Raw genomic sequence first — 23,085 nt, 5'->3', positions numbered from 1 at the left:
TTTGCATTTCTCTGATTCAGGACAATGAGAATTTTTTTTAAGTGTTTGTTGGCCCTTCATTTGTCTTCTTGGGAAAATGTTCTTTTCATGTCTCTTGCCCACTTACAAATGGGATTGATTAGTTTGAGTTCTCTGTAGTTTCTATTTATCAGCCCTTTGTCACATCAAAGCATGCTAATTAATTTTCTCCCACTCTGAAGGCTATCTGTTTGCTTTAGTTGTTGTATCCTTAGCTGTACAGAAGCTTTTGGCTTGATCATGTCCTATTTATTTTTGGTATTGATACAGTTGCCAAGGGGATCTTCTTTATAAAATCTCTCCAAGGCTGATATCATCAAGAGTTTTTCCCGGGCGGCGCCTGTGGCTCAGTCAGTAAGGTGCCAGCCCCATATACCAAGGGTGGCGGGTTCAAACCCAGCCCCAGCTGAACTGTAACCAAAAAATAGCTGGGCATTGTGGTGGGCGCCGGTAGTCCCAGCTACTCGGGAGGCTGAGGCAAGAGAATCGCTTAAGCCCAGGAGTTGGAGGTTGCTGTGAGCTGTGTGATGCCACGGCACTCTACTGAGGGCCATAAAGTGAGACTCTGTCTCTACAAAAAAAAAAAAAAAAAAAAAAAAGAGTTTTTCCCATACTTTCTTCTACAATTTTTGTTGTTTTGTGTCTTAAATTTAAACCTTTTATCCATCTTGAGTCAATTTTTGCAAGTGGTGAGAGGTACGGGTCCAGTTTTAGTCTTTTACATGTGGCTAACCAGTTCTTCCAGCGCCTTTTATTAAATAGGGATTATTTTCCCCAGTGTATTCTTTGTTTGGTTTATAGAAGTTCAGATGGCAATACATCACTGGTTTCATCTCTAGGTTCTCTATTCTATTCCATAGGTCTATGCCTTTATTTTTCTGCCAGTATCATGCTGTTTTGATCACTGTGGACTTGTAGTATAACCTGAAGTCTGGTAACATGATGCCTCCAAATTTACTTTTATTTCTTATAATTGCATTGGCTATTTCAAGTTTTTTCTGGTTCCATATGAAACAAAGTACTATTTTTTCAAGTTCTTCAAAATGTAGCTAGTGGTTACTATATTAGATAGCACAGGCCTAGGACTGGGAGGAAAGGACAGATAGCAAGGTAAATTTCTTTCCTTGGCTTTATCTTTGGTTAAAATTAAAAACAACAATGGGAAAAAAAATCTCCCTGAGATTTTGTGGCCCCAGCCTACAACTGGGTAGGAGCCTAAATATGCAGTATATTATATGAATGATCAAAAAGCCATGAACCAAGAATTTTAGTTTAGAGTGGACCTAGATCTGTACTTCCAGAGAAAATAATAGAAATCTTTCATGGAAGAATGTACCCATACTCCCAGACCTCCTGGAAATCTTACTGAGAGTTCTAACAAACACTACTTCACAATAAAAAATCATAATTCACACAAAAAAACTAACTACAAGGAAGGAAAAGTCAACAGAGAAAAAAAGGCAAAGTATAACCAAGCCCACAAAGGTTTTAAATATTGAAATTATCATATACAGAATATAAAATAAGTATGTTAAATATGTTTAAAGAAATAAAAAAGTACAGAGCAAAGAGCAAGAGACTATTAAGAAAGAACTGGCAGGTTTGAAAAAGAACTAATAGAATACCTACAAATGAAAAATAATTGACATTAAAAGCCTCAATGGGCAACGCCTGTGGCTCAGTGGGTAGGGTGCAGGCCCCATATACTGAGGGTGGTGGGTTCAAACCCGGCCCTGGCCAAACTGCAACAAAAAAATAGCCGGAAGCTGTGGCAGTCACCTGTAGTCCCAGCTACTCAGGAGGCTGAGGCAAGAAAATTGCTTAAGCCCAGGAGTTGGAGGTTGCTGTGAGCTGTAACACCACGGCACTCTACTGAGGTTGATAAAATGAGACTCTATCTCAAAAAAAAACCTCAATGAAGAGTTTATATATCTGTTGAAAAGAAATTAGCGAACTGAAAGATAGGTCTGAAAAAAATCACACAGAATACAGCACAGAGGTACAAAGAGATGGAAAAAATAAGAGTGACTAAGAGGTATGGATGATAGAGCAAAAAAGCCCAACATTTATCTCTTTAGAGTTCTAGAAAGAAACAACAGAAAGGATTGAGAAACATTCAAATAATTTATGGCTGAATTTTTTCCAGACTTTCTAAAACCAATAAGTTGCAAATTCAATAAACTTAAGAAATTTCAGACAAAATAAATAAAAAAAGAAATTAGTATCTACATACATCATAGTACGGGACACCAAAGGCACAGGCAAAATCTTAAAACAAGCTGGAAAGAAAAGCAGATAATCAACAAAAGAACAATTTAGAATAATAGCTAACTTCTCAGTAAACAACAATAGAAGCCAGATCACAATATGATGTTGAAAGTGCTGAGAGAAAATAATTTTCACCTTAGAATTATATATTCTGCCTATATTGTTTGGAGAATAAAGGCAAAATTTAAAGGTTTACCACCAATACTTCCCCACTAAATAAATTATTCTAAAAGCAAATTCTTAGAGATAAGAAAGACCTCTAAGGAGGAAAAAAAGTGAAAATGTGGATAATATTATTAATTTATAAGACACACAAAGAAAGAAAAGTATAGGTCAGTATCTCTGATGAGCATAGATGCAAAAATCCTCAACAAAACATTAGCAAACCAAATTCAACAGCACTTTAAAAAGATTATTCATCATGATTAAATGGGATTCATCAAAGGGATGCAAAGATGATACAACACATGCAAGTTGATCAATTGGTCAATCATTTCAAGAGAACAAAGGACAATAACCATATGATTGATTCAACTGATGGTAAAAAAAGCTTTTGATAAATTTTAACATGCCTTCATGATAAAAACTCTTAAAAACCTGAATACAGAATAAACTTATGTCAGCATTATAAAAGCCATACATGACAAACCCTCAGCTAGTATTACACTAAATGGGCAAAAACTGAAAATCTTTTCTCTAAGATCTGGAACAAGACAAGGATGCCCACCTTCACCATTTTTTTTTAAATTACTTTATGAAGCACTGAGTATAATTACAATTTAATAATATTTCACTTCCAAAATAAAAGTTATTATAGGTAAGACCATGAAATTTCCTAACACTTGATTTTAATACATTGCACTAATTTTCTAAAACAACTTAGAGGAACCCATATTTACGGCGGTGTATTTATGAAAAATCTGGTATCAGGTATATTTTATATGTGTATGTATATGTATAACACACCAAAAAATATATGAACTAAGAAACAGAGCTTATATATCTTAATAGCAGTACTACAGTGCAGAGTTAGAGACTTGGATTTATAAATGTTTTTCAATGCCTGGGGTTTGGAAAAGGAGCAGACATCTTGTTTTCAAAACCTGGGGTTTTTCTCAGGACTTGGAGTCAAAATCATAACTGCCACAGAGGAAAAAGGGAAGCTTTTCCCACTTTAATTGCTCATCTGCATCGGAAAGTCCAGTAGCCCTGAGATAGGAACCACTGTAATAAGAAGGGAGTCAATAGGTTCTCCCAAAGGAAGATTGTTTGTTGCTGAATTATGCCTACTGCCCTGGTCATCAGGTGTAAACTTCACATTTCCCAGCCTAATGCTTGGCAGCACCAAGACGTTTTAGTAATGGTACATCATAAACCCAACATTCTCCATCTTCATGAAATAACCTGGTCTCCCACTGAATCTCCTTCTCCTTCCTTTCTCGGGATTCTGCTCTTTGTCTTTCTTCAAGTCTGTGCTTTGCTTCAGTTGCTGCATCAATGTCTTTGATTTTTAAGTTGAAAGTGACATCCTTCCAAAGGCAGTGGGATTCATACTCATTCTGATCTTCCAACTTCCTCACTTTCTTCTTGATTATAGGCAACTTCTTAGTACTACAAAGACTGTATTTTCCCCTGTTGCATATTTTGTATACATTACACCATTCCATTCCCCTTCAATGGAGCAAAAAGGCTTCTTGTCATTTGGAGAAAAAATCTCAGCAGTAATTCTGTGCTTCTTGCCCCCATAGAAAGGTTTAGTGTGGAAGACGATATTTGCACTGTAGCCTGTTTGGAACAATTAATACTGCATTCTCCTCCTAATTCCACCTAGGGCACTGTGACAATAGACTTTCCATAACCATTGGGAAATGTGAGAATATAATGTTCATCATAGTCTAGACACGAGACACAGCCCTGCCCTTTGTTGTGCACGCCAATTGACATTCCAAGGAATTTTGATTTGGTCCAGATATGAGCGTTGAATTGTATCTTCTTGTTAAAACACTCTGCATAAAAGGCTGAAATCGGTGGATGATGGGACACCTGCTCAGCCACAAATGTTACGCTGTTTTTGGAAATCCCAGGAACTGGTCCTTCTGAAACTAGCTCTGTGTTCTCTTCAGTAGCATTTGGTAATGTCCAATGACACTGAAAAATCTCACCCAAAATGGGGTCGTAGGGCTTTTTGGCAACTGATCCTTTCCTTTCTGCATGAAAGGCTGAGAGGTACCATTTCACAACCTGAACCACGCAATCTTTGGGATCCTTCTGGTCACTAATGCTCACAAACAGGTCCGGATGTGCAAAAAAGTCTACATACATTTCTAAAAGAGATCTTCTTTCAAGAATAAATGTTGGAAGAACTACCTTAGTAAGATCCATTCCAAGCCTGACCTGTGACAAGAGGTGCATGATGACGTTCTTATGCTCCTCCACAGAGCCAGCCTCCCGTCATCATCTCTATTGTCATGCAAATCAAAAAGGTCAGCATCACTTGTTCCATTGGACATAGAATAATTAAGTGATTCTGTAGTATCTGGGCACTTCAGACTATTTCCCAAGCTGCTATGTGTCAAAAATGAGGCAGACCCAGAAGAATCTTTGGGGATGAGCCACTTTGATGGAACTAGTCAGCATCATAGAACTCATCTTCGCTGCTAGAGTAAGAAAACTCCAGGACTGTATTTGGAGATAAGTTGACATGGCTTGGAGAAGTGAGACTGCAACTGGGTGGTGAATGGCCACTGCATGTACTATTAGGTGTTGGACTCTGATGAAGTCCCAAAGTAGCTAATACGGGTCCAACTGGCAGGGAAGACGGACACTGCTCTGACTTACACAACTGAGCATGTTCTGGAGGTAAGACAGTCTGGGAAGGCATTGTGCTGATCACAGGTTCCAGGGGACTAGGCTGATATATTGCATCTACAGGATTAATAGTACTTTTAGCAATCTGAAGCAGTACAATGCAGTGTTTAATTGATTCTACCATGCTATTTGTTGTCTCTCTGAGAGTTTCAATTCTCTTTCTCTGTTCATCATCTTTGCAGTTCTGAAGCTTGTCATCAAAAAGCTTTAATGGTTCTATCAAGATTTGTAGGTAAGCATCAGCCTCTGTAAGTGTCTTGTCAAAGTCCTGAACAGTAGGAACAAATCCTGAATCCAAACCTTGAAGCTGGAGAGTATGTCGAAGAATTGTTTCTTCTAAGGGATGGATCCATTTCTCTCGCTCATCAGCATCACGAGCCTGGAAATGGAAGTTTTTCTGATCAATAGTTATCGTGAAGGTGCTGTCATCCTCATTGTCTATACCAATCACAGCTCCTCTGAGTCTAACACATCCTCTGCGAGAGCTTCTCATCATCTAGTCCTTGGACGTGTAGTAGGAGAGCAGTCCTGCATTATAGTCCAGCACAAACCAGCAGTACTGCCAGCCCTTCATCACATTAGTCCATTTGCTCAGCAGCCCTTTCATGATGGACGGCATCTTGGGAGCCGCCAATGACCACCTTCACCATTTTTATTCAACATTGTACTGGAAGTTCTAGCTAAAGCAATCAAACAACAGAAAGAAAGAAAGGGTAATCAAATTGGAAAGGAAGAAGTCAAATTATCCTTGTTTGCAGGAGATATGATCTTATATCTAGAGAAACCTAAAGACTCCACAAAAAAAGTTATAAGAACAGATAATCAAAGTCTAAAGTTGCAGGATACAAAATCAACATACAAAAATCAGTAGCCTTTCTATATGCCAACAGTAAACTAGAAAAAGAAATCAAGAAAGTAATCTCATTTATAATAGCTACAAATCAAATAAAATACTTAGGAATAAACTTAACCAAAGAAGAGAAAAAGCTCTATAATAAAGTTGAAGAGCACACAAAAAAAGGAAAGATATTCAATGCTCATGGATGGAAAGAATCAATACTTTTTTTTTTTTTTTTTTTTATTGTTGGGGATTCATTGAGGGTACAATAAGCCAGTTACACTGATTGCAATTGTTAGGTAAAGTCCCTCTTGCAATCATGTCTTGCCCCCATAAAGTGTGACACACACTAAGGCCCCACCCCTCTCCCTCCATCCCTCTTTCTGCTTCCCCCCCCATAACCTTAATTGTCATTAATTGTCCTCATAGCAAGATTGAGTACATAGGATTCATGCTTCTCCATTCTTGTGATGCTTTACTAAGAATAATGTCTTCCACTTCTATCCAGGTTAATACGAAGGATGTAATGTCTCCATTTTTTTTAATAGCTGAATAGTATTCCATGGTATACATATACCACAGCTTGTTAAACCATTCCTGGGTTGGTGGGCATTTAGGCTCTTTCCACATTTTGGCGATTGTAAATTGAGCTGCAATAAACAGTCTAGTACAAGTGTCCTTATGATAAAAGGATTTTTTTCCTTCTGGGTAGATGCCCAGTAATGGGATTGCAGGATCAAATGGGAGGTCTAGCTTGAGTGCTTTGAGGTTTCTCCATACTTCCTTCCAGAAAGGTTGTACTAGTTTGCAGTCCCACCAGCAGTGTAAAAGTGTTCCCTTCTCTCCACATCCACGCCAGCATCTGCAGTTTTGAGATTTTGTGATGTGGGCCATTCTCACTGGGGTTAGATGATATCTCAGGGTTGTTTTGATTTGCATTTCTCTAATATATAGAGATGATGAACATTTTTTCATGTGTTTGTTAGCCATTTGTCTGTCATCTTTAGAGAAAGTTCTATTCATGTCTCTTGCCCATTGATATATGGGATTGTTGGCTTTTTTCATGTGGATTAATTTGAGTTCTCTATAGATCCTAGTTATCAAGCTTTTGTCTGATTGAAAATATACAAATATCCTTTCCCATTGTGTAGGTTGTCTCTTTGCTTTGGTTATTGTCTCCTTAGCTGTACAGAAGCTTTTCAGTTTAATGAAGTCCCATTTGTTTATTTTTGTTGTTGTTGCAATTGCCATGGCAGTCTTCTTCATGAAGTCTTCCCCCAGGCCAATATCTTCCAGTGTTTTTCCTATGCTTTCTTTGAGGATTTTTATTGTTTCATGCCTTAAATTTAAGTCCTTTATCCATCTTGAATCAATTTTTGTGAGTGGGGAAAGGTGTGGGTCCAGTTTCAGTCTTTTACATGTAGACATCCAGTTCTCCCAACACCATTTATTGAATAGGGAGTATTTCCCCCAAGGTAAGTTCTTGTTTGGTTTATCGAAGATTAGGTGGTTGTAAGATGTTAGTTTCATTTCTTGGTTTTCAATTCGATTCCAAGTGTCTATGTCTCTGTTTTTGTGCCAGTACCATGCTGTCTTGACCACTATGGCTTTGTAGTACAGACTAAAATCTGGTATGCTGATGCCCCCAGCTTTATTTTTATTACTAAGAACTTCCTTAGCTATACGGGGTTTTTTCCGGTTCCATACAAAACGCAGAATCATTTTTTCCAAATCTTGAAAGTACGATATAGGTACTTTGATAGGAATGGCATTGAATAGGTAGATTGCTTTGGGAAGTATAGACATTTTAACAATGTTAATTCTTCCCATCCATGAGCATGGTGTGTTCTTCCATTTGTTAATATCCTCTGCTATTTCCTTTCTGAGGATTTCATAGTTTTCTTTATAGAGGTCCTTCACCTCCTTCGTTAGGTATATTCCTAGGTATTTCATTTTCTTTGAAACTATGGTGAAGGGAGTTGTGTCCTTAATTAGCTTCTCATCTTGACTGTTATTGGTGTATACAAAGGCTACTGACTTGTGGACATTGATTTTATATCCTGAAACATTACTGTATTTTTTGATGACTTCCAGGAGTCTTGTGGTTGAGTCTTTGGGGTTCTCTAAGTATAAGATCATGTCGTCAGCAAAGAGGGAGAGTTTGACCTCCTCTGCTCCATTTGGATTCCCTTTATTTCCTTGTCTTGCCTAATTGTATTGGCTAGAACTTCCAGCACTATGTTGAATAGTAAAGGTGACAGAGGACAACATTGTCTGGTTCTAGTTCTAAGAGGAAAAGCTTTCAGTTTTACTCCATTCAGTAAAATATTGGCTGTGGGTTTGTCATAGATAGCTTCAATCAGTTTTAGAAATGTGCCACCTATGTCTATACTCGTCAGTGTTCTAATTAGAAAAGGATGCTGGATTTTATCAAATGCTTTTTCTGCATCTATTGAGAGGATCATGTGATCTTTATTTTTGCCTCTGTTAATATGGTGGATAAAATTTATGGACTTGCGTATGTTAAACCAGCCTTGCATCCCTGGGATGAAGCCTACTTGATCATGATGAATGACTTTTTTGATGATAAGCTGTAATCTATTGGCTAGGATTTTGTTGAGAATTTTTCCATCTATATTCATGAGTGAGCTGGTCTGAAATTCTCCTTTTTGTTTGGGTCTTTTCCTGGTTTTGGTATCAGGGTGATGTTTGCTTCATAGAATGTGTTGGGGAAGATTCCTTCTTCCTCAATTTTTTGTAATAATTTCTGCAGTACAGGAATAAGCTCTTCCTTGAAGGTTTGATAGAATTCTGGAGTGAAGCCATCTGGACCAGGGCATTTTTTGGTTGGAAGCTTTTTTATTGTTTCTTTGATCTCAGTGCTTGAAATTGGTCTGTTCAGGAGCTCTATTTCTTCCTGGCTAAGTCTAGGGAGAGGGTGTGATTCCAAATATTGATCCATTTCCTTCACATTGTCAAATTTCTGGGCATAGAGTTTCTGGTAGTATTCAGAGATGATCTCTTGTATCTCTGTGGGATCAGTTATTTCCCCTTTATCGTTTCTGATTGAGGTTACTAGAGATTTTACTTTTCTATTTCTAGTTAGTCTGGCCAATGGTTTATCTATTTTATTTATTTTTTCAAAAAACCAACTCCTTGTTTCATTAATTTTCTGAATGATTCTTTTGTTTTCAATTTCATTGATCTCTGATTTGATTTTGGATATTTCTTTTCTTCTACTGAGTTTAGGCTTAGATTGTTCTTCTTTTTCCAATTCCATAAGATCTCTTGTGAGATTGTTGATGTGCTCTCTTTCTGTTTTTCGAATGTAGGCATCTAAAGTGATGAATTTTCCTATCAAAACTGCTTTTGCAGTATCCCACAGGTTTTGGTAGCTTGTGTCTTCATTGTTGTTATCCTCAAGGAAGTTAATGATTTCCTGTTTTATTTCTTCCTGCACCCATCTGTTATTCAACAGAAGATTGTTTAATTTCCATGCCTTTGCGTGGGGTTGAGCATTTTTGTTAGAGTTGAGTTCCACCTTTAGTGCCTTATGGTCTGAAAAGGTACAAGGTAAAATTTCAATTCTTTTGATTCTGTTGATATTTGTTTTGTGTCCCAGAATATGATCAATTTTGGAGAATGTTCCATGGGGTGATGAGAAGAATGTGTATTCTTTATCTTTGGGGTGGAGTGTTCTATATGCGTCTATCAAGCATAGTTGGTCTAAGGTCTCATTTAAATCTCTTATATCTTTGTTTAATTTCTGTTTAGAGGATCTGTCCAGCTCTGTAAGAGGAGTGTTAAAGTCCCCTGTTATGATGGTATTATCAGATATCATATTGCTCAGACTGAGTAAGGTCTGCTTCAAGAATCTGGGAGCATTTAAATTGGGTGCATAAATATTTAGAATTGAAATGTCTTCTTGTTGTAGTTTTCCCTTGACCAATATAAAGTGACCATCTTTGTCTTTTTTGACTTTAGTTGCTTTAAATCCACATGTATGTGAAAATAAGATTGCAACTCCTCTTTTCTTCTGAATTCCATTTGCCTGAAAAATTGTCTTCCAACCCTTGACTCGGAGCTTTAATTTGTCTTTTGAAGCCAGGTGTGTTTCTTGCAGACACCAAATGGATGGCTTGTGTTTTTTAATCCAGTCAGCCAATCTATGTCTCTTCAGTGCGGAATTCAAGCCATTAACATTTATTGAGATAATTGATAAGTGTGGTGGTATTCTATTCGTCTTATCTGGTGAGAGTCCATTGCTTAGTTTTATCTTTTGCATCAGTGTGGAGGTTAGGTTCTGTTCTTTAATTTCTGAGTTCTTACTTTGCTGCTGATCCATTGTGGTGGTCAGTGTGCAGAACAGGTTGAAGTATTTCCTGTAGAGCTGGTCTTGTTGTGGCGAATTTCCTCAATGTTTGTATATCCGTAAATGATTTGATTTCTCCGTCAATTTTGAAGCTTAGCTTAGCAGGGTACAGAATTCTGGGCTGAAAATTGTTCTGTTTAAGTAGATTAAAGGTAGATGACCATTGTCTTCTTGCTTGGAAAGTTTCATTAGAGAAGTCTACGGTCACTCTGATGGATTTGCCCTGTAGGTCAACTGGCGCTTACTCCTGGCAGCTTGCAGAATCTTTTCTTTTGTCTTGACTTTGGACAGGTTCATGACAATGTGTCTTGGAGAAGCTCGGTTAGAGTTGAGGCGACCTGGTGTCCGATATCCCTCTGAAAGCAGTGTGTCAGAATCTTTGGTGATGTTTGGGAAATTTTCTTTTATAATATTCGCTAGTATGGCTTCCATTCCTCTGGGGCATTCTTCTTCCCCTTCTGGAATTCCTATAACTCGTATGTTGGAATGCTTCATAAAGTCCCATAATTCCGACAGTGAACGTTCTGCTTTCTCTCTCTTCTTTTCTGCCTCTTTTACTGTCTGAGTTATCACAAGAACTTTGTCTTCTACCTCTGCAATTCTTTCTTCTGCATGGTCTAACCTGTTGCTGATACTTTCCATTGCATCTTTAAGTTCCCTAATTGACTGTTTCAGTTCCTTCAGCTCTGCTATATCCTTTTTATATTCTTCATATCGTTCGTCTCTTATTTGATTCTGTTTTTGGATTTCCTTTTGGTTATTTTCCACTTTATTAGCAATTTCCTTCATTGTTTCCATCATTTCTTTCATTGTTTTCAACATGTGTATTCTAAATTCCCTTTCTGTCATTCCTAACATTTCTTTACAGGTGGAATCATCTGCAGTAGCTACCTCATGGTCCCTTGGTGGGGTTGTTCTAGACTGGTTCTTCATGTTGCCTGGAGTTTTCTGCTGATTCTTCCTCATTAGTGATTTCTTTTATCTGTTTCCTTGCCCTAATTTTCCTTTCACTTCCTCTTGCTCTTTAAGTTCTTGTGCCTGTGGAAGTTGTGGGCGGGTTTAGATGGATTGAACACACGCGACCACTTGCCTGTTTTCCACTGTTTTAGTCCTCCTCTTGGGGTCCACAAGCCTCTCGCTGACTCCCTGTATCCTCATAGGAGTGATGATAGGCAGATCCCACCAGCCAGAGATGCCTGGAGTCCTATCTCCCCAGACTCACGGTGCCCAGATGCAAGGAAGCTATTACTCGGCCGCCATCTTGCTCCGCCTCCTATCAAGAATCAATACTTTTAAAATGTTCATACTGCACAAAGCCATCTGGAGATTCAATGCAATCTCCATCAAAATACCAATTACATTCTCCACAGAAATAGAAAAAATAATGCTACAATTTATATAAAACCACAGAAGACCCAGAATAGCCAAAACCATCCTGAGCAAAAAGAACAAAACTGGAAGAATAAAATTATCTGACTTGAAATTATACTACAGAGCTATAGTAACCAAAACAGCATGGTTCTGGCATAAAAATAGACACATAGACCAATGTGACAGTGTAGAAAATCCAGAAATAAATCTACACATCTATAGTGAGCTTATCTTCAATAAAGGTGGCAAGAACATACAATTTCAATAAATTGTGCTGGGGAATCTGGATATCTGTATGTACAAGCTAGATGAAACTAGACCCTTATCTTTCACCATATACAAAAATCAAATCAAAATGGATTAAAGACTTAAATCTAAGACCTGAAACTGAATGTACTGAAAAGAAAAACACTGGAGAAATGTTTCAGGATATTGGTTTGGACAAGGACCTCTTGAGTAATACCTCTAAAGCACTGACAGCCAAAGCAAAATTGGACAATTGAGTTCACATGAAGTTAAAAAGCTTCTGCCCAGCAAAGGAAACAATCAACAAAGTGAAGAGACAACCCACAGAATGGGTGAAAATATCTGCAAACTACCCATTTGACAAGGGATTAACAACTAGAATGTATGAAGAACATTAACAACTCAATAGGAAACACTCCAATTACAAAATGGGCAAAATATAGCTGGGCATGGTGCCACTTACAATCCCACCTACTCAAGAAACTGAGGTAGGGGGATCACTTGAGCCCAAGAATTGGAGTTTACAGTCAACTATGATTATGCCACTGCACTCTAGTGTGGGCAACAGAGTGAGACAGACCAAAAAAAAAAAAAAAGTAAAAGATCTGAATAGAATATTTCTCAAAAGAAGATATACAAATGGCCAACAGGTATGTGAAAAAATACTCAGCATCATCAGGGAAATGCACATACAGCGAGATATCTCCTCCCAGTTAAAATGGCTTTTATCAAACAAGAATGGAAAAGCAAGTATTCAATGTACTAAAGTTTATTATGAAGACAGTAGGCCATCTAACACATGCCCACATAGGAGAAAAAGTTAATTCTTTTCAAGACGGAGAAAGGGGGAGAGAAGGGAGAATTGGTGTGCTCCCACTTAAAGGGTACAGCTTAGGGGTATATAGCATACCTTTTGGGTGCAAGACACAATTAGAAGAGGAACTGTATAGCCGGGCGTTGTGGTGGGCGCCTGTAGTCCCAGCTACTCGGGAGGCTGAGGCAAGAGAATCGCCTAAGCCCAGGAGTTGGAGGTTGCTGTGAGCTGTGTGAGGTCACGGCACTCTACCGAGGGCCATATGTCTCTACAAAAAAAAAAAAAAAAAAAAAAGAAGAGGAACTGTAGTCACAAAAATTGTGACCTACTTGTTTGTACCCTCACAATACCCTGAAATTTTGGCAATAATGAATGCTGGTGAGGATGTGGAGAAAAGGGGGAACCCTCATACACTGTTGGTAGGAATGTAAATCAGTGTAACCACTATGAAGAACAGTAAGGAAGTTCCTCAAAAAATGAAAATAGAACTACAAATGACCCAGCAATCCCACTGCTGGGTAAACACTTTGTGTACCTGGCATTTAATCCGTGCTCAACAAATATTGGTGTCAGGAATTATCATAAGGGTACACAAGCCAGGCATGCGACCAACCATGGTAGGGATTCTGGGCAATGTTTTCTGACTCATTCCCTGATGTCCCTGAATCCTTGTGTGTGCATGGAGACTGTGTGTGTATGGGGGAAGAGAGTCCATTGTCCGAGAAGAAAGATGAGAAAAAATGAAATGGACATGTAACACATGGCATTATACTATACACACATACTACACTGACCTAATCTCCTGCGTTTAGATTATAGTGACACCACCTTATAATATCCCTCTGATATACAAAGGAGGGAAATTCAGTCTATCAAAAAGATGCCTGCACTCTTTATTATAGTTCAGCAGTATTTTATTATGTTTATTGCAGCAGTATTCATAATAGACAGGAAGCAACCTAAGTGTCCATCAATGAATGAATGAATAAAGAAACTGTGATACATATACACAATTATGTGGCCACAAAAAAAGAAAGAAATCCTGCTATTTGCAACAACACGAGTGGAACTGGAGAACATTACATTAAGTGAAATAAGCCATACACAGAAAGACTAAATCTTGCCATGTTTTCACTCAGATGTGGGAGCTAAATATTAAAAACAATTGATCTCATGGAAACAGAGAATCGAATGATGGTTACCAGAGGCTGGGAAGTGTAGCAGGGAGGGGGGGATAAAGTGGGAATAGTTAATGGGTATAAAAATATAGCTAGTTAGACAAAAGGAATAATATTTGATAACACAACAGCCAAGTAACTATAATCAAAAGTAAGTTAGGGTATACTTTAAAATAACTAAAAGAGTGGGATTAGAATGTTCCTAATGCAAAGAAATGATAAATGCCTGAGGTGGATACCCCAATTACCCTGATTTGATTAGTTCACATTGTATGCCTGTATCAAAACATATGTAACCCACAAAAATATACAACTACTATGTACTCATAATAATTAAAAATTTAAAAATATAATAATTTACAACTTGTGGGGTTAAAAGAAGACAAAAAGCACAGAATTTGCAGGCTTCACAATAGCAACTCATGTGGTCCAAGATTAGACTCAAAGACTTCTAAGGTACCCATATTGTTTGAAAAGAGATTAAATATATTAATTAATTCTAGACTTTATTAGGTAAGCGTATTGAAACGTCGAGTGGCTACTACAAGAATAAAAAAAAAGAATGAGTATCTTCCAAAAAGAGGAAATAAAATGAGGAAACATAAACTTGAATTAATTCAAAAGAAGTCAATAAAGTGGCAAAAACACAGTACAGCAAAATATGGCAAAAATGAAATACATAGCACAAAGTAACACAGTATAAATAAACCCAAATATATAGCTTTTTTTCTTAACATACACCTTTTGGAAATTTTAAAGCACTTCTTAAATAACCCTTCAGGTGAAAAAGAAATTCCACTGGCAATTAGAAAATACTAATTCTTAGAAATGAGCTTGGACATTGCACCTAACATGGTGTTTAGAGGAATGTTTATAGCCTTAAATCAATATATTAAAAAGACTGTAAATTGATGAGTTAAGCATTCAACTTAAGTTAGATAATAAAAAACAGAATAAATCCAAAGAAAGAAAAAGGAAAAAAATAACAGACACAAGAACAAAAATTAATAAAATATAAAACAAAAGTAAGTAGAAAAAATTACCAAAACTAAGAATTACTGTATGATAAACCTCAGAAAAATATTGATCAAGAAAAAAAAGAAGACCCAAAACACATGATTCAAAAAGAGAGCCAGTCCTACAAATGCAGTAGATTAAAATTTTAGTACATGAATACAGTAATCCCCCCTTATCCATGGAAGATATGTTCCAAGATCCCCAGTGGATACCATGGATAATTCTAAACCCTATATATACCATATTTTTTCAGTCTGATAACTGAGACAACTACTAAGTTAGTAGGTAGCCAATTAGTATGAATACCCTGGACAAAAGGATAATTCATGGCTGGCCATGGTAAAGCAGAAGGGTGTGGTGTACCTCAGGATTTCATCACACAACTCAAACTGGTACACAATTTAAATCTTATGAGTTGTTTATTATTGGAATTTTCCATTTAATGTTTTTAGACCATGGTTGACCACAAGTAACTGAAACCATGGAAAGCAAAAACAAAAATAAGGGGTACTACTGTATTTTTTTTTGTTTTTTTTTATTAAATCATAACTGTATACATCGATGCATTTATGGTGTTCAGTGTACTGATATGATATACAATGTGAAATGCTTACATTGAACTGATTAACACATCCATCACAATTATACTCTTTTCTTAATGTTTTTTTTTAATTAAATCATAGCTGTGTACATTAGTATGATCATGGGGCACCATACACTTGGTTCATAGACCGTTTGACACATTTTCATCACACTAGTTAACATAGTTTTCGTGGCATTTTCTTGGTTATTTTGCTAAGATCTTTACATTCCACATTTACTAGGATTCACATATACCCTTGTAAGATGCACCGCAGGTGTAATCCCATTAATCCCCCTCCCTCCACCTACCTCCCCCCTACCTCCCCTCCCTTTCCCCCTTCTCCCTATTCTTAGGTTGTAACTGGGTTATAGCTTTCATGTGAAGGTCCAGTGAGACTAGCCTACATCACAAAATCCCAAGACCAGAGATGTTGGCGTGGATGTGGAGAAGAGGGAACACTTTTGCACTGCTGGTGGGAATGCAAATTAATACATTCCTTTTGGAAAGAGATATGGAGAACACTTAGAAATCTAAAAATAGATCTGCCATTCAAGCCTGTAATCCCTCTACTGGGCATATACCCAGAAGACCAAAAATCACATCATAACAAAGATATTTGTATCAGAATATTTATCACAGCCCTATTCATAATTGTTAAGTCATGGAAAAAGCCCAAGTGCCCATCGATCCACGAATGGATTAATAAATTCTTAATGGTTTTGAAATGCGTCATTGCATCATGCACATTAGGTGGGGTTCCTCCACATAGTCACCTTCCTCCCCCTCCTCCCCTCTCGCTCCTCTTCCCTTCTACTTTCTGAACTATAGTTATGTTTTACCATTCGTATGAATGTGTAGGTGATCATATATTGATTTCATAGTAGTATTGAGTACATTGGATACTTTTTTTTTCCATTCTTGAGATACTTTACTAAGAAGAGTATGTTCCACCTCCATCTAGGAAACATAAAAGATGTGAAGGCTACATCTTTTTATGGCTGCATAGTATTCTGTAGTATACATATACCACAATTTGTTAATCCATTCATGGGTTGATGGGCACTTGGGCTGCTTCGATGTCTTAGCAATTATGAATTGGGCTGCAATAAACATTCAGGTGCAAATGTCTTTGTTGTAAAATAATTTTTGATCATCTGGGTGTATACCTAGTAGAGGAACTGCAGGATCGAATGGTAGGTCTACTTTTAGTTCCTTGAGTATTCTCCAAACTTCTTTCCCAAAAGGTTGTGTTAGCTTGCATTCCCACCATTAGTGTAGAAGTGTTCCCTTCTTTCCACACCCACGCCAACATCTGTAGTTTTGGGATTTTGATATGTGGGCTAGTCTTACTGGAGTTAGATGAAACCTCAAAGTGGTTTTGATTTGCATTTCTCCGAAGATTAAAGATGATGAGCATTTTTTCATGTATTTGTAGGCCATGCGCCTATCTTCATCAGAGAAGTTTCTATTCAAGCCTCTTGCCCACATGGAAATGGGGTTGTTTGGCTCGGCCCCTGTGGCTCAAGCAGCTAAGGCACCAGCCACATACACCTGAGCTGGCAGGTTCTAATCCAGCCCAGGCCCACCAAACAACGTCAGCTGCAACCAAAAAATAGCTGGGTGTTATGGCGGGTGCCTATAGTCCCAGCTAGTTGGGAGGCAAAGGCAGGAGAATCTCTTAAGCCCAGGAGTTTGAGGTTGCTGTGAGTTGTGATGCCACGACACTCTACCCAGGGCAACAACTTGAGGCTCTGTCTCAAAAAAAAAAAAAAGAAAAGAAAGAAATAGGGTTATTTGTTCTTTTCTTATTGATTACTTTGAGTTCTCTGTGGATTCTAGTTATCAGACCTTTGTCAGAAGTATAACCTGCAAAAATCTTCTCCCATTCTGAAGGTTGACTATTTACTTTATGTAATCCATTGCAACCAGGCAAGAGAAAGTGATCAAGTGTATCCAAAAATAGGGTCAGAGGAGATCAAACTCTCACTTTTCACAGATGATATGATCCTATACCTGGAAAATCCCAGGGACTCAACTACAAAACTCTCAGAAGTGAACAAGGAATACAGCAGTGTATGAGAATACAAAATAAATACTTATAAATCAGTAGCTTTTATATATGTCAATATTCAAGCTAAAAATATAGTCAAGGACTCTATTCCTTTTACAGTAGTTCCAAAGAAGATAAAATATCTGGGAATTTACCTAACACAGGACATGAAAGATGTCTATAAAGAAAATTATGAAACTCTGAGAAAAGAAATAGCTGAAGATGTTAACAAATTGAAAAACATGCCATGCTTGTGGCTGGGAAGAATCAACATTGTTAAAATGTCCATACTACCCAAAGCAATCTACAGATTTAATGCAATCTACAGATTTAATGCAATCCCTATTAAAGCACCATTGTCATACTTTAAAGAGCATGAAAAAATAGTGCATTTTATATGGAATCAAAAAACCTCAAATCGCCAATACATTACTCATAAATAAAAACAAATCAGGAGGAATCACGTTACCAAACTTCAGGCTATTATACTATAAATACATAGTGATCAAGACAGCATGCTACTGGCACAAAAACAGAGAGATAGATTTATGGAACAGAATAAAGAACCAAGAGATGAACCCAGCTACTTATTGTCATTTGATCTTTGATAAGCCTATCAAAAACATTCAGTAGGGGATAGACTCCCTATTTAACAAATGGTGCTAGGTGAACTGCCTGGTGACCTGTAGAAGAGTGAAACTGGACCCTCACCTTTCACCATTAACAAAAATTGATTCTTACTGGATAAAAGATTTAAACTTAAGACATGAAACTATAAAAATACTAGAAGAAAGTGCAGGGAAACACTTGAAGAAATCGGCCTGGGAGGTTTTTTTTGTTTGTTTGTTTTGTTTTTTTAGACAGAGCCTCAAGCTATCACCCAGGGTAGAGTACCATGGCATCACAGCTCACAGCAACCTCAATTCCTGGGCTTCAGCGATTCTCCCGCCTCCGCCTACCAAGTACCTGGGACTACAGGCACCCACCACAATGCCCAGTTATTATTTTTTTTTTTTTTTGGTTGCAGCTGTCATTGTTGTTTGGTGGGCCCAGGCTGGATTTGAACCCACCAGCTCAGATGTATGTGGCTGGCGCCTTAGCCACTTGAGTCACAGGCACCAAGCCAGAGATTATTTTATGATGAGGACCCCCCAGGCAATTGAAGCAACACCGAAAATCCACTACTGGGATCTGATCAAACTAGAAAGCTTTTTCACAGCCAAGAGCACAGTAAATAAAGCAAAGGGACTAGTGTATTTTGAATCATTTCATGTCAATAAATTTTAAAATGTAGAAAAATTGCTAGAAAAAGTTAACTATAACTGATGAAATAAAATATGATTACTTATATAACCATTAAAAAATTTAGTCAGGGGTGGCGCCTGCGGCTCAGTCGGTAAGGCACCGACCCCATAAGCCAAGGGTGGTGGGTTCAGACCCTGTCCCAGCCAAATTGCTACAAAAAAATAGCTGGGCATTGTGGCAGGTGCCTATAGTTCCAGCTACTTGGGAGGCTGAGGCAAGAGAATCACTTAAACCCAGGAGTTGGAAGTTGCTGTGACCTGTGTGATGCCATGGCACTCTACCGAGGGCCATAAAGTGAAACTCTGTCTCTACAAAAAAAAAAAAAAAAAAAAAAATTCAGTCAGTAATTAAAAATATTTCCATAGTAGAATACTAAATCTAGATGGCTTTACCAAATAGTTAAAGAAGAATTAATTCCAATCGTATATAAATAAAAGTTCTTCCAAACAGTAGGGGAAAAATAGAATATTTCCCAGCTTATTCAATGAAACTACTATAACTACTATATCAAACCACACAAGGAAAATATTGGGAGTGTGCCTGACTTGTTGGATGGACAGCAAGGAGGACAGTGTATTTGGAGCAAAATGAATAAAAGGAAGGGAAATAGGTGATAAGATCAGAGATTTAATAGAGAGATAGAGGCATAGGGCCTTGTAGGCATTCTAAGAACTTTTTTATTTCAGTCTGACCAAAAAAAAAAAAAAAGAAAGAAAAAGGAAGCCATTAGAGAGTTTTGAGCAGAATGGAGACATAGCCTGGCTTACATTTAATGTGATCACTCTGGCTGCCACGTTAAACTAGACTTTAGAAGGGTAAGAGTGAAAACACAGAGAAAAGTTGTGGGGTGTTTTGATAATCCATCTAAAAGATGAAAATGGGTTAAAGACATCCAGAATGACAGAGGAAGGATCTCTGAAGACCCACTCCAAAGCAACAATATCACTGGTGATAATTATTTTTAAAAAACAATCATTTAAAGTCTCTGGAAATTGTCCTAAGGGAATATAGGAAATGAAGAAACATCCATTCAAGAAAAATTATTAAATCTCAGAAAGAACAATGGGAGTCTGTGGCATTTGAGTCATGACCTACTCTTTTAACACAACTCCCCCAACTCTGTTTTACAGAAGCTGTACCCCGAATACTCTACTCTGGGCAGGTACAGCCAAAATGACTGGGGCTCCTTCTCTCCCCACATCCCTGTCTGGGGTTATGGTTTCACCCCATGGGGCAGGCTATTAGTATTTCTATTTTCTCCCAGCCCTGTGTTGCAGAACCAATATTCCAAGCAAGTATGGCCAAGAGAACCAGGTTTCTCCTCTTCCACCCAGCTCCCATTCATGGGGCAGAAGCTCTACCCTAGTTACAATAAACTGAGAATACTAAGGCCCTAATCACCCCTACCCCAGCTTACTCATAGGGCAGAGGCTCCACACCAGGAGGGGCAATTCAAGAGGACCAGAGGCTGCCACCACCCTCCAGTGCCCACTCCTAGATGCAGAATATCACTCATGGAAAAGTGAATTTCTGCCCCAACCTCTGGAGCAGTGATATGGGAGTGAGCCATGAAGATGAAGAACTAGCTCTACCTGAGGTGATAGACTTTATTTGGAACAGAGAGTAGAGAATCTCATGTATCCTGGTGTTGTAAAAAAAAAAAAAAAATGAAATTGTGAACAATTAAGAGGAGAGGAGCCTGACTGGTTGCTTCATGACACAAATAAAACAGTAGAGTAGCCAGAAGTAAGAGGAGGCCTCCTGGTATCATAGTTGACTCTGGAAGTTGAGAAATTGTGCACACGTGCTAGGAGTATATTCACTCAGAATAGGCTATGGAGCATACTTGAAAGCATTCCCTGAACAGCACACTGACCCATCAACACAAGCCAAAAGCATAACTAGTGTGAGTGGCTTAAAAACACAACTTCTAACTAAACACTGGCTGAACAATAAGCTACTCTGACTCAGGAGTGACTCCTAGGAAGAAGCCAAGCTTAAAAATAAAATCACCACTCCTCCCAGGTAGTTGAGAAGATGGTACTCATGCTCCAGGGTGTACTCTCTCAGGAGCCATCAGAGGTGAAACCTCCAAATTATTAGTAGTCCCTGTTTGAACAGGGAACAAAAAATATATAAACTCCTGAACTGTGACAGTAGCCTCTGGCAGTGGTTCTCAACCTGTGGGTCGCAACCCCTTTGGGGATCGAACGACCCTTTCACAGGAGTCGCCTAAATACATCCTGCATATCAGATATTTACATTATGATTCATAAGAGTAGCAAAATTACAGTTATGAAGTAGCAACAAAAATAATTTTTGTTGTGGTTGGGGGTGACCACAACATGAGGAACTGTATTAAAGGGTTGCGGAATTAGGAAGATTGAGAACCACATAGAGTCTAAGCTATAAATATGTAATGATAAAGGGTAAAAATCTAACTGGTTTAGGAGTTTTACACACAACCTTGACCATAAAGGGCTTATGCTAACCCAGAAGTGACCCCTAAGTAGTTGGACTAAAAGAAAAAAACAAGGGAAAAAATCTGAGCAGCGACATCAGTGGCTTCACACTGCAGGAAGGATAGACTTTACAGAGTAAGTTCAGTCAAGTCATAAAATAAACAACCTAGCAGTTAACAACCACCACCACCCCTGGAATGGAGTGGAGGAACCACTAACCATAACTCCTACAATATATTATCTAAAATGTCTAGATTTCAACAAAAAAATTATGAGACATGCAGAAAAAAGAAAAACAGGAAAGTGTGACTCATTTACAGAGGGGAAAGAAAAAATATGCAGGAGAAACTATCTTTCAGGAGCTCAGATGGTAGACTTAGCAGACAAAGATTTCATAGCAGTTATTATAAGAATGCTCAAAGAACTAAAGGTAACATGGCTTTAAAAAGCAAAAGAAGGTATGATGGCAACATATCACCAAATAAAGAATATCAATAAAGAGATGGAAATATTTTTTAAATAAAAGAACCAAATGGATTTTTTTTTTTTTGAGACCTAGTCTCACTTTGTCGCCCTTGGTAGAGTGCCGTGGTGTCACAGCTTACAGCAACTTCTAACTCCTGGGCTTAAGCAATCCTCTTGCCTCAGCCTCCCGAGTAGCTGGGACTATAGGTGCCCACCACAATACCCGGCTATTTTTTTGTTGCAGTTATCATTGTTGTTTAGCAGGCTGGGGCTAATACAATAATAAAAGTAGAATAATAAAAAAGAAAAACCTTTATTAAAGAAGGCTGAACAGCAGATTTAAGTTGGCAGAAGAAAGAATCAGCCAACTTAAACATATATCAATAGAAGTTATGCAATTTGAGGAACAGAGGGAAAAAAGAATGAAGAAAATGAGCAAAGCCTCAGACAAAGGTAGAACACAATTAAGCATATCAACATATGCATAATGGGAATACTAGAAAGAGCATGAAAAGAAAAGAAAAAATATTCAAAAAAATTGCTACAAACCTCTCAAATCTATGAAAAACATTCATCTACCTACCCCAAGTTCAGAGGGAATAAGATTGATTTCCCATCAGCAGCAATGGAGATAAGAAGGCAGTAAGATAACATAAAGTACTGAAAGTTTCTTTTTTTTTTTTGATGGCACCAAGAATGATATATCCAGCAAAAATATCTCTCAATAATAAAAATAAAATAAGGACATTTCCAGATTAACAACAAAAACACATAACAAAACTGAGAGAATTCGGCTCAGCACCTATAGCTCAGTGGTTAGGGCGCAGGCCACATACACCGGGGCTGGCAGGTCTGAACCCTGACCAGGCCAGCTAAACAATGACAACTGCAACAACAACAACAAAATAGCCAGGCATTGTGGCGGGTACCTGTAGACCCAGCTACTTGGGAGACTGAGGCAAGAGAATTGCTTAAGCCCAAGAGTTTGAGGTTACTATGAGCTATGACACCACAGCACTCTACTGAGGGCGACAAGGAGGGGGAGGGGTGGGGCCTTGGTGTGTGCCACACCTTCTGGGGGCAAGACATGATTGCAAGAGGGACTTTACCTAACATGCAATCAGTGTAACCTGGCTTATTGTACCCTCAATGAATCCCCAACAATATAAAAAAAAAAAAAAAACTGAGAGAATTAATTACTAATATACCTTCTTCCTTAAAAGAAATAAG

General features: G+C 38.0%; 1 protein-coding gene and 1 pseudogene across 4 annotated transcripts in view; one reads left to right on the top strand and one right to left on the bottom strand.

Moving 5' to 3' along the window:
• HDAC8 (histone deacetylase 8) overlaps window positions 1–23,085 on the top strand; it is a 418,507-nt gene that overhangs the window by 299,320 nt on the left and 96,102 nt on the right. The window lies entirely within an intron of this gene.
• Window positions 3,329–5,785, bottom strand: LOC128577396 (oxysterol-binding protein-related protein 9-like; annotated as a pseudogene). Its single transcript, XR_008377569.1, has one exon. The product of XR_008377569.1 is annotated as an oxysterol-binding protein-related protein 9-like (transcript).

The sequence above is a fragment of the Nycticebus coucang genome, chromosome X (assembly GCF_027406575.1).
Source record: "Nycticebus coucang isolate mNycCou1 chromosome X, mNycCou1.pri, whole genome shotgun sequence".
Classification (NCBI taxonomy): Eukaryota; Metazoa; Chordata; class Mammalia; order Primates; family Lorisidae; genus Nycticebus; species Nycticebus coucang.
This window is presented reverse-complemented; position numbering and strand designations above follow the sequence as displayed.